Source organism: Pan paniscus, chromosome 5 (genome assembly GCF_029289425.2).
Source record: "Pan paniscus chromosome 5, NHGRI_mPanPan1-v2.0_pri, whole genome shotgun sequence".
NCBI lineage: Eukaryota > Metazoa > Chordata > Mammalia > Primates > Hominidae > Pan > Pan paniscus.
The window spans coordinates 165,455,677-165,467,491 of NC_073254.2; the positions used below are offsets into that span (position 1 = coordinate 165,455,677).

Below are 11,815 nucleotides of genomic sequence, written 5' to 3' on the forward strand. Positions count from 1 at the left end.
GAACTTTCAGGAAATCAAGAAATTTTAAAAGCCCCCCAATATTCTAATGATACCAGGAAACCAGATCAGCAAGCCCCAAAGCTGGTTTTTATCTTGTGGATGACTACCCATCTCTAGTTATCTCGAGCTTCCATGGTGGTATGAGGGGTATGGGAGAGGGGAGATAAAAGACAGCATGTTCTCAAGATAGTGAACATAATAAAAGATGACCCCATAGACACTGGACTCACAGTAAAAGTGAGGATTAGAACTAAACACTCCCAGTAAAAGTAAGAATTAGAACTAAACCTTGCTATGCAAAGGGGATACTGAAAAAATTTTCGTATTTCACATCAAGTGCCAAGTGGAGAGAAAAATTCTTCTTTGATTTTCTATAATCCCAAACTAGCCCTTGCAGTGGGCTTGAGATCTGAATTCACACTACCTGGGTGATTCACACAGACATATACGAAACTTTACACCCATCAATGGCAGAATCCTCTGTTTTTTCAGAACACATGGAACATTCATGAAAATTGATTCCATGCCATATCCATAAATTTAACTTCAACACATTGCAACGGGTTGGTATATAACTCATCTCCTTTGACCTCGGTGAAATTAAATTGAATATTAATAACAAAGAATTACTAGAAAAACTAAATATGTTTGGAAATTGTACAATTGTGTGCAAAAATTGTATATATGTGTATGTGCATACATATATATGTGTGTGTACACATATATAAACATAGATATATGTGTGTGAATATATACACACATATACACTTATTTATATCAGTGGTTGAAGAGAATGTGGTAATAGAGATATTGACTCTAAATATGTGGGCATATGGGATTACTTAAAATTGTGTTGTGGTAACAAATGGAATTTGTTATAGAGGTATATTTAGAAGTTATAGAAGTATATATAGAAGTATAATTTAAGTGTATTCCCCTCAAAATCAATATATATTAAATTTTGATAGTAAATATATGTATGTTAATTTATATATTCATAAGTGAATAAATAGTGCTTTCAAATGTAAAAGTGAAAGAAAAAAACAACTATTTACTTACATGATTTAGAATTTTCATTTTACAATATAAAACTAAAAAAATTTTTTTCTTTTTTTGAGACCGAGTCTCACTCTGTTGCCCAGGCTAGAGTACAGTGGCGGGATCTTGCCTCACTGCAACCTCCGCCTCCTGGGTTCAAGTGATTCTCTTGCCTCAGCCTCCTGAGCAGCTGGAATTACAGGTGTCCACCACCACACCCAGCTAATTTTTGTATGTTTAGTAGAGACAGGGTTTCACCATGTTGGCCAGGCTGGTCTCGAACTCCTGACCTCAGGTGATCCACCCGCCTCGGCATCCAAAGTGCTGGGATTACAGGTGTGAGCCACCGCATCCGGCAATAACTAAAAAATTTTCAGTATATAAAATCACTTTATTTTACAGTACTTGTTTCTCCAAATATTTTAATGTTAGTGAATAATTCGTTGATAACAAGATAGTCGTTTGTTTCATATTCTGAAGGTTTACTGGTAAATTATTCATAAGAAATATAGGCTTTTACAAGTTTTCTGAAAAATTTTTACATTAAAACATTCAGACATGAGACTATAAATTTATAAATTCTATGAATGATTCCTTGGGACTATTTGAATATTCAGTTTTAGAAAGCAAAATTCATGTCTCTACTAATCAGTGTAGAATGAATTTAAATTTTCCCAAGATACCCCTTGGAGAATAAGTCATAATGATTTTGATATTTTTTAGCAAATTACTGCCATTTTTTAAATTAAAACCCTCTGTTGTGTTGTTCATATTGTATGTAAATGTGCACACTGAAGTGGAGAAGAAGGGGGATGCATAGTGAGTTACCAGTTACCTGCATGGCTGTCAGAAAGTGATTTATGAGGTAGAAGATCTTGAGGTGAATTTACTGCTATGATAGTAATGACCTACTTATTGCAAATAAATGTAGAAAATAAAACAAAGTATAACAGAAATTACCAATTGCCAGCCCATGGTAGTTACCCTAACCTTAAAATATTATACTTGGTACCCCAGTACTTAGTAAGTGCCAAATAAAATTTTTTGGATGAATGAAAAGACGTTTGCATGCTTGCAAAAACACTAATCTATAGTTGAAGCATTTGCACTCCTTAGAATCTTTAAGAAGGAAAGAGACGAACAGAGAGATTGAGAGAAAGAGAGACAGAGAGAAAGAAGGATAAAGAAGAACTTTCCAAAGGAATAGAGTTTTCCATCTAATGAAAAATCCAGAGTGTGCTCCTCCTGCCACAAATCCTGGATTATTTCATTTGACCATTTCCATTCCATTTTTTTCTCTTAATGAATATTGACAATTTCTACAAACTTATTGGGGCTTACTATGTACTAAACAGAGGAAAAAATTAAGAGGAATTGGAGGTAGAGAATATGGGTGTAAAAATTGCAGGAATTTGGGTTTATTTACAAAAATGTGATACATATTTACATGAACAACAGAATGAAAAGAAAACAAGAACAAATAAATATTCTTATTTTTCCACTAATTTTCATTCTACTGTCGGGTAGCATTATATGTTTGTTCATACATCTCTCCCAATATAGATCACCTTGAAATTTTCAATGTATATATTTTAGATATTTCTATCTTGAGCCACCTTACAGATGTTATAAAGGAAAGTAAGACAACAGTATAAAATGGAAATATTAAAAATTCAAATAGACTATGAGAAAACAGAAGTTTCAAAGTTTAAATGCTCATATTTGATTGTTTATTATGTGCTAAGTGAGGTTTATGAGTTTAACATATATTAGCTTGCTTCATGCTCACAACAACCTGATAGGTTAGATATAATAATTTTTCTTACTTTATAGATAAGAGAAGCACAAAATTAATTTGCCCAAAGTTTTTCTGCTAATAAGTCATCAGAGTTGAAACAAGATAATTCTGCCTTTGGCTGGGTGTGGCGGCTCACACCTATAATTTCGACACTTTGGGAGGCTGAGGTGGATGGATCACTTGAGGTTGGGAGCCAGGCCAACATGGTGAAACCCCTTCTGTACTGAAAAAACAAACATTAGCAGGGCATGGTGGTGGGTGCCCGTAGTCCCAGCTACTCGGGAGGCTGAGGCAGGAGAACTGCTTGAACCTGGGAGGCAGAGGTTGCAGTGAGCTGAGATCATGCCACTGCACCCCAGCCTGGGCACTAGAGTGACTCTGTCTCAAAAAAAAAAAAAAAAAGAAAAGAAAAGAAAAGAAAAAGAGAAAAAAAAAATATAATTCTGCCTTTAATGTATCTTCTGAAAAACTGCTACCAGTGCATCTCTTTTGCATTCCCAACACCTAATTCACTCACTTAATTTTTATTGCATGTATAGAACAGTGATGATCATTCTAAGACATTCTAAGAGGCCAATCAGAACCCAGAGGCCAGAGAAATGAGATGACATACAGAGGCAGTCAGATGGGTAAATGGCAGGGACTGGAATTCCTTCTCCTGACTGCCAGATATGGGCTCATTTTTCTTCTTAGCAGCCAGTCTGATAAATGTTATGAAAATATGTGATTCACATGATAAAACCTTTGTATTTGTGATATGTGTCAAGATACAGTTGTCTGAATGTAGAGAATTATTAAGATCTATTCAAATACAAATGTAATACTGAGTAACATAAATAAAACAAGAAACTTATTAGACAATACTTATGAAATCTATGTAACTTGTATCAGCAATGCCTTTCATATAAAATGAAATATTCAAAATATTCCAGGCTTCTGAATCCAATTAGTATTATTAATATTAATACCCAAATCCAGAGAGTTTCAGTGCTACACTCACCTATGTGGAAAGTCCAGACCTTTTAGGAGTTCTCATTCTTAGAGTATTTCAAGGAATTCCCAATGTTTTACTTAAGTATATGTCCATGTGTTCGTCTATCATTAGTAACGTGTTACTTGTGATCTGCCACCATTCCTCAGTGCCAATCCTTGCCAATTCTCCCCATGCCATGATAAATGTTCCAGAAAAGTGAGGATAATGGCCATTCCCTCTGTGTTGAGCTCGGTTGGGAAGGCCGAATGCTATTTTGTCTCTCAGTATTTCTGTGCTTGAAGAAAAGCTCTATCTATTCTTATACACAGCCATTCTTCTCCCCAGGTGCTCACAGGCAGAGAACAACCATTTTGGTTCTATTCCTATGCTGGATTTAACAAGCAAGATGGCTTTTCCTCTTGTGATGAATTTATCTCTCGAGGCATTAGGATATCATGTATTAGATTTAGTCTTGCCTCCTATAAATCACGATGGCAGTTACAAAAGTCTCCCTGTAGCTGAACCCCTAGTTTATCAGAGTGGGGGATAGATACATTGTGAGAAAGTGGAGTTTGGGGGAGATAGGAAATGGGGGTCATCTAATTTCACAGGACAAATTTATCCATTGACCAGTCCAACCTGGTCAGAGCACCTGTTTACATGTATATGGAACCAAAAAATCCTGATGAAATAGATATCTACCCCCCACCCAGTTCTGTTGCTGTTGCCAGGCAATTTCTTCACTGATAGTTCTTTAAACACTAGCATAAATTTCCCTGCTTTAAACACATTAGCAAAAATGTGCCAAATATACATTTTCTTGGAGAGAACTCAAGGAACTACTAAGTTTTCTTGCAAAAACCATCAAAGTTCAATTTCTCCAGACAGACATTCCTCATAGTCTTGGAAGCAGTCACCTATGTACATTGTAGGTAAACAGGTAGGCCCTTTGGAAGTGGAAAGGACTTTGTTTTGAGTCTTCCACCTAAATTCATGTCACAGAAAAATTGCTCACCACTTATTAAAATGGTAAAGAAGGCTTTATTCAAGACTATTGCAATAGAGGAGACAGATGGAACATAACTCTGAATACAATATGGACAAGCGGGGATATGTAGCCAATGGGCAAAGAGAGGGGGTCAGTGGATGGGAAATTACTAAGAGGCGATATCAAGTATAGGGAGATTCTTGTTAAAGGCAAGCCAAGGCTGAGGCCTAGTTGAGAAGAGGGCTCAGAAGAGTCAGACAAAAATCTGGATAAGGAGGGAATCTTTATCAATCCCTGAGAACAATGCTCAGAATGGATGCCACTAACCAGAGTTACATTCAGGCTTTGAGAATCATGCTCGAAAAGTTCAGAAATGTAGAGAGAGGTTGTTTGTTTATTACACTTCCATATTTATTCATCCAAATTGTTTAAGTGGTAATTTTCCAATCAACTCAATATCAAAATGTCTTAATTTATGACTTTTTAAAAAGGTCATAAAAGATTCTGAAATAGGAAATTATTTAAATAATATTCAAATAATTTGATAATAATGTCCCTGGATCCTCCCCAAATATTTATGCTCTTACCTATTTATTTTTTCAATGATGGCTACCATCTTACTGCTATCTCCTCTTTTACTATACACTTCTTTTAGTATACTATACTATACTATACTATACTATACTATACTATACTATACTATATGATAAGATACAATACGATACCTCTATTCCCTATCTGCACATATAACTTTGCCAACTTATCACAGATTTATTAATTTAGAAAAATAATCTGGAAAAAAACCTTTTTAATCCTTTATAATCTACTTTAGGAAGTGGTTTCCATAATTCATAAAATCATGCAACAGCTGAAAAAGGCTTTAATGATCATCTTTTCCAACCCTCTCATTTAGCAATTTAGGAAACAGAGGTCCAGACCAGTTAGTATTTTAATTAAGTTTGGTAGTTAATACTGAACTAAAAATAAACATAGAATTCCATATCTTAAGTTTAACATTTATTCTAGTAACAAAAATAGACTTAAGAATTTTTTTAAAGGCTTGGACTAAGCATAATAGAAAATACTAGTTCCTCCTGCTCCTCTCAGAGGAGATAGGTAAGGACTCATTATCACCATCTTTAGCTATAAAGGAGTTGATATGGTGTCCGAATTAAGGAGTTTCTTGCACTTTGTACATCCTGAGATTTACACTGAATATGTTATTTACCAAGAGTTCTATTCAAATATCAATGGAAATTATAAGAAAAGCCTTAAACCAGAAGTAGAGAGATTTGTAGCTTTTCCGTGAGATTGTCACTAACAAACTGTATGATACTCCAAGTTTCTTAACCTTCCTGATCACAGTCTTCCCAACTATAAACTAAGAAGAAGATATAATTATTTAGGTTTCCTACAGTTTGAAAATGCTGGGTTTTAATCTTGCACTAAACTGGATGGAGGTGGGTAAGATAAGTATATATAAAGAAAACACCTCACACTGGGTTAGTGCACAGTATGTCCTCAATACAAAGTTTGGGAGTTAAGGGAATTATTACCCTTTGTTTCCTGCCCTCCCTTCCTCCCTTCCTTCCTTCCTTCCTGTATGAGAGGGAAGATGCAGAATGGGGAATGATGGGGAGCCTGGGTGGGCAGGTGAGCATCAGTGTTAGTGAGCAGACTGCCTTAGACTCTAGACCACTTACTTGATTAGAATGTTAGGATACACTACTTGGGTCCTAAGGGAAAACAGTATAAAATCAGTTAAAAATTTTAACTAAGAGAAGGAATATTCTCTTTAACAAATCCCCAATGTAATCAGTTTTATAGCTTTAATTTTCAAGATTCAAATCTAGACATATTCTCTTAAAAAAAATCCTAAACTTCATGTAGATCTGATATATCAAATATCTAACAGGAGCATATCGACATGAAGTATTAATGGAGAATGGTAATTAGTGGTTTTTATTCCTCATTCAGTGGCCTTACTAATTAGCAATCAAATACTTTGACTGAATTATGGCCTGTTTTCTCACCAGTTCCCTCATTCATCAGCCTAAGTATTTAAATCCTTTTTGTATTCTCAACCTTTATCAACTATGATCTTTCTTTTACAGTGGGATCTAAGTATCCTTAGAAGACTAAACAATATTTCTAGCCCAAAGCAATGTCCCTGTCTAATTTGAGCAGTTGAGCAAAAATCACAGGCAATAAGTCAGTTCTTGTGTAGAAGCCTTAGTCACTTGAACTTGATTGAAGTGTGTGATGGACTTTTCTTTGCTTGGAGTGCACCATAGTCAATACAGTCAGGATTGGAGAATGTATGTGAATAACAGGCAGTTGGGAGATTTTCACATTTGGGGAGCAGTTTTAAAAGGCAATGCCCCGATGCTATCCCTCCCCCCTCCCCCCACCCCACAACAGTCCCCAGAGTGTGATATTCCCCTTCCTGTGTCCATGTGATCTCATTGTTCAATTCCCACCTATGAGTGAGAATATGCGGTGTTTGGTTTTTTGTTCTTGCGATAGTTTACTGAGAATGATGATTTCCAATTTCATCCATGTCCCTACAAAGGACATGATGACGAGTTAGTGGGTGCAGCGCACCAGCATGGCACATGTATACATATGTAACTAACCTGCACAATGTGCACATGTACCCTAAAACTTAAGTATAATAAATAAAAAATAAAAAAATAAAGGCAATGCCACAGTTTGTGAAAGCCACAGAAAAGTTGTGAGTGAAACACAGATGATGAGATTGAAGGAGAGACACAACCTGTTCTTTTTCCACTCTGGAATGGGCTGCATTCATACATAATATCTCTGTAAGGTTTAATGACTAAGCAACAACCAGAAAACCCAATACCATATGTTGTGTACGGTGTCACAGGAAAAAGAGACTGTTAACTGTCTAAAGAGAAAAGGCCTCTTGAGGCATCTGAAAGTGACTTTCTGGAGGAGAGAAAGGAAAAATAAATAAAGTCTCTGAAAAGACCAACAGAAGAGATGGTGAGTGCAAGCAAAAATGAACTGGTTTCCCTAACTTCCAGCAAAGTATTTGGGTTGAGGCAATAGTGAGCCCCAGCTATGAGAAGGCACAGCAGGTTCTTGAGGTGCTGGGACAATAATTTCAGAGGGACTTTAAAAAGGGGAAAAATCTTCAAGGACAACCAGGAAGTTTAACCATGACAAAAAGAACCTTTGCCACCTGAAAGCCAGGATATGGGCGTGTAAAGGAATTGGGACATGGCACTTCCACATATCACAGTATGCAAAAGCGTAAGCTCAGGGGCCAGGCTGCTGGATTCGAATCCCAGTTCTGCTCCTTACCAGCTGTGGGACCATGGGCAAATTCCTAAACATCTCTTTTCTTCAGTTTCCTCTCAGAATAGTGCTTGGCACTGTGAGTACATATTCACTACCATTAAAATACCAACAAATGTGTATTGTTTTATATAAATTTATGTTTACTAACAAAACATAACTATGCTGCAAAAGTTCCTGTCTTGTACTTCAGATATTTCCAGGAATGTCAGATAGAAGAAAGGAGACTATATCAAGCAGGGTATGGTACTTAAAAAGATCCAAGGAGATGTGTGTGTTTGCATGTTGCAGGGGGGTGGGGTGGGTAGGATCAACCCCGTGCAACAAATATATCATTCCCTTTTTGCATGAAGTCAAATGGGAAATTTACATAAAAGACATTGTATACAAATTTATTACATAAGTATATTTTTCCACAGGGAATATCCTTTCATCAATTCTCAAAAGATTAGGTATTTCTAGCTTACTTATCCGTAAGCATTTTTATAAAGAATATTTTGTCACATACCTACCTTGAGCAACTAATTAAAAGCAATGAATCTTGCTCATAAGTTAAAATATAGCTTGGTATTCAACTCAGCTATGACTCCCACAGATGTCAGTTGGAATTCTTATTGAGGTGGGAATGACAGTCAGTCCAGCCAGAACCCAGTAAGTCTGTGTGTCCAAAAGGCAGTCTTCCTCTTACTTGCCACAAGCATGTACACTATGTCAACACATCTCTGAATCCCAGTGCAAGAGTTTTCTGGACCCATCAATCTATCACTACCAACAACTTGTTGAAGACTCTTATTTAAAGCCTCAATAAAGATGACTCCTTCCTGCTTTTGTTCCAAATGCAAATCAAGTAGATAAATGTATGTAGTATGGCAAATTGAGTTACACTATAGTTGATTTAATACCAAGATTTCTTTCCGAATATTAAAATGTCATATTCATTTGCTCACGCTTCTAGTTATTCTTTCTTTACATCTGTATTGGTTTAATTTTAGTTATATAAAAAACATTTTATTTAAAAAATTCAAGCACAGAAACATTACATTGTAAGAATAAATAGTCCAATTTCACTTTAGGTGAATCTCATTCCCCTCTTCACAGGTAATGAGGGTTAACAGTAAGTAGGCTGCAATTCATTTCAGGTAACTTTTCTTTTTTCTTTTATTTGCTTTTGTTTTATCTTCTTTTCTTTTTTTTTTGTTTTTACTTTTTAATTTCTTTTTGAGGGAGAGTGCAAACAAAATTCCTCACTACCACAAATTATGCCTTGGGTTTTCCACATTAGGGGAAGTCACAGGGGTCAGAACATCCAGAGTGCAATGGATAAGCCCACTCTGGGTAAACCACCTTCGTAATCACAATATCTCACCTGCCTAGTAAGTATCCCCAGATCACCTCCCATGCAATATGTAAGATATATACACATGCATATATTTATATATGTGTGTGTAAATGTATGCACATACATACATATAATTTTGTTTTTAATCACATTTTTTACCAAATGTCATAATTCTATACTTAATATCACAATTTACTTTTTCCACTTTTCAATATGTGCTGGAGATCTTTCCATGCTGGCATATACATGACTGGTATATATATAAATCTATGTAATTATTCTACAGTACAAATATACTGCAGTTCAACTACCAATGGATGTGTAGGTTGAGTGTAGTTTTGTTAACTATCAAATCTTTGTATTTGCATCTTTAGGCAAGTGGGGCTTATTTCTCTAGAAAAGACATCTAGAGGTAGAATCACTGGCACTAGAAAGACTGCACATTAAATTTTTGTAAGATTCTGAAATTTTTCTCTGCAAAAGGCTGAATCAACTTAATATGGTTTGGCTGTGTCCCCACCCAAATCTCATCTCGAAGTGTAATACAAATTATAATCCCCACCTGCCAGGGGAAGGACCTGGTGGGAGGTGATTGGATCATGGGGGCTGTTTCCCCCATGCTGTTCTCATGATAGTGAGTTCTCATGAGGTCTGATGGTTTTATAAGTGGCAGTTTACCCTCTTTCTCTTTCTTTCTCTCTCTCACCTGCTGCCATGTAAGACATGCCTGCTTCACCTGTAATCCCAACATATCAAGGGAGGGAGGTAATTGAATTATGGGAGCAGATTCCCCCATGCTATTCTCGTGATATTGAGTTCTCATGAGATCTGATGGTTTTATAAGGCAGTTTTCCCTGCTCTTGCTCACTGTCTCTCACTTGCCACCATGTAAGACATGCCTGCTTCCCCTTCTGCCATGATTGTAAGTTTTCTGAGGCCTCCCCAGCCATGCAGAACTGTAAGTCAATTAAACCTCTTTCCTTTATAAATTACCCAGTCTCAGGGAAATTCTTTATAGCAGTGTGTAAATGGACTAATACACAACTTGTACACACCTACAGAGTTATTCAGCACTTGTTTTACATCATCATTACCCACTGTGGAGATTATTAAGCTTTGTAATTTTTTCCTACCATGATGGGAAAAAAATGTATCATTTTCTTTTCATTTACATTTTCCTGCTTGCTAATGAAGTTAAGCATCTTTTAAAATGTTTTTCAGCTATTTTTAGTTATTTAGTTCATTGTATAATTTTTTATTTCATAATTTATGGTCCCTATGAATTGTGGTAAATAATCTTTTGACAGTTACATGTGTAACATATTTTCTCCCAGTCTGTCATTTTTCCTTTATTTATCATAATTTTATCATTTGAAAGTTTTAAATTGTTATATAGGTAGATATGACAACTGTCTCCTTTACGAATTCTGAATTTAGGGTTTTCTTAGAAAACCCTTCAAAGCCCTAAATTATAAATAAATCTGCTGTAAGTCTGATGGGCTTCCCTTTGAGGGTAACCCAACCTTTCTCTCTGGCTGCCCTTAACATTTTTTCCTTCATTTCAACTTTGGTGAATCTGACAATTATGTGTCTTGGTGTTGCTCTTCTCGAGGAGTATCTTCGTGGCGTTCTCTGTATTTCCTGAATCTGAATGTTGGCCTGCCTTGCTAGATTGGGGAATTTCTCCTGGATAATATCCTGCAGTGTTTTCCAACTTGGTTCCATTCTCCCCGTCACTTTCAGGTACACCAATCAGACGTAGATTTGGTCTTTTCACATAGTCCCATATTTCTTGGAGGCTTTGCTCGTTACTTTTTATTCTTTTTTCTCTAAACTTCCCTTCTCGCTTCATTTCATTCATCTTCCATCGCTGATACCCTTTCTTCCAGTTGATCGCATTGGCTCCTGAGGCTTCTGCATTCTTCACGTAGTTCTCGAGCCTTGGTTTTCAGCTCCATCAGCTCCTTTAAGCACTTCTCTGTATTGGTTATTCTACTTATACATTTTTCTAAATTTTTTTTCAAAGTTTTCAACTTCTTTGCCTTTGGTTTGAATGTCCTCCTGTAGCTCGGCGTAATTTGATCGTCTGAAGCCTTCTTCTCTCAGCTCGTCAAAGTCATTCTCCATTCAGCTTTGTTCCGTTGCTGGTGAGGAACTGCGTTCCTTTGGAGGAGGAGAGGCGCTCTGCTTTTTAGAGTTTCCAGTTTTTCTGCTCTGTTTTTTCCCCATCTTTGTGGTTTTATCTACTTTTGGTCTTTGATGATGGTGATGTACAGATGGGTTTTTGGTGTGGATGTCCTTTCTGTTTGTTAGTTTTCCTTCTAACAGACAGGACCCTCAGCTGCAGGTCTGTTG

At 36.4% G+C, this 11,815-nt stretch overlaps 1 non-coding gene across 1 annotated transcript; it reads right to left on the reverse strand.

Annotated features, from left to right (window-relative positions):
• Positions 1-9,340: 9,340 nt before the first annotated feature.
• Positions 9,341-9,502, reverse strand: LOC112440303 (U1 spliceosomal RNA). Its single transcript, XR_003028468.1, has one exon. It is a non-coding gene; the product is annotated as a U1 spliceosomal RNA (small nuclear RNA).
• Positions 9,503-11,815: the final 2,313 nt, after the last annotated feature.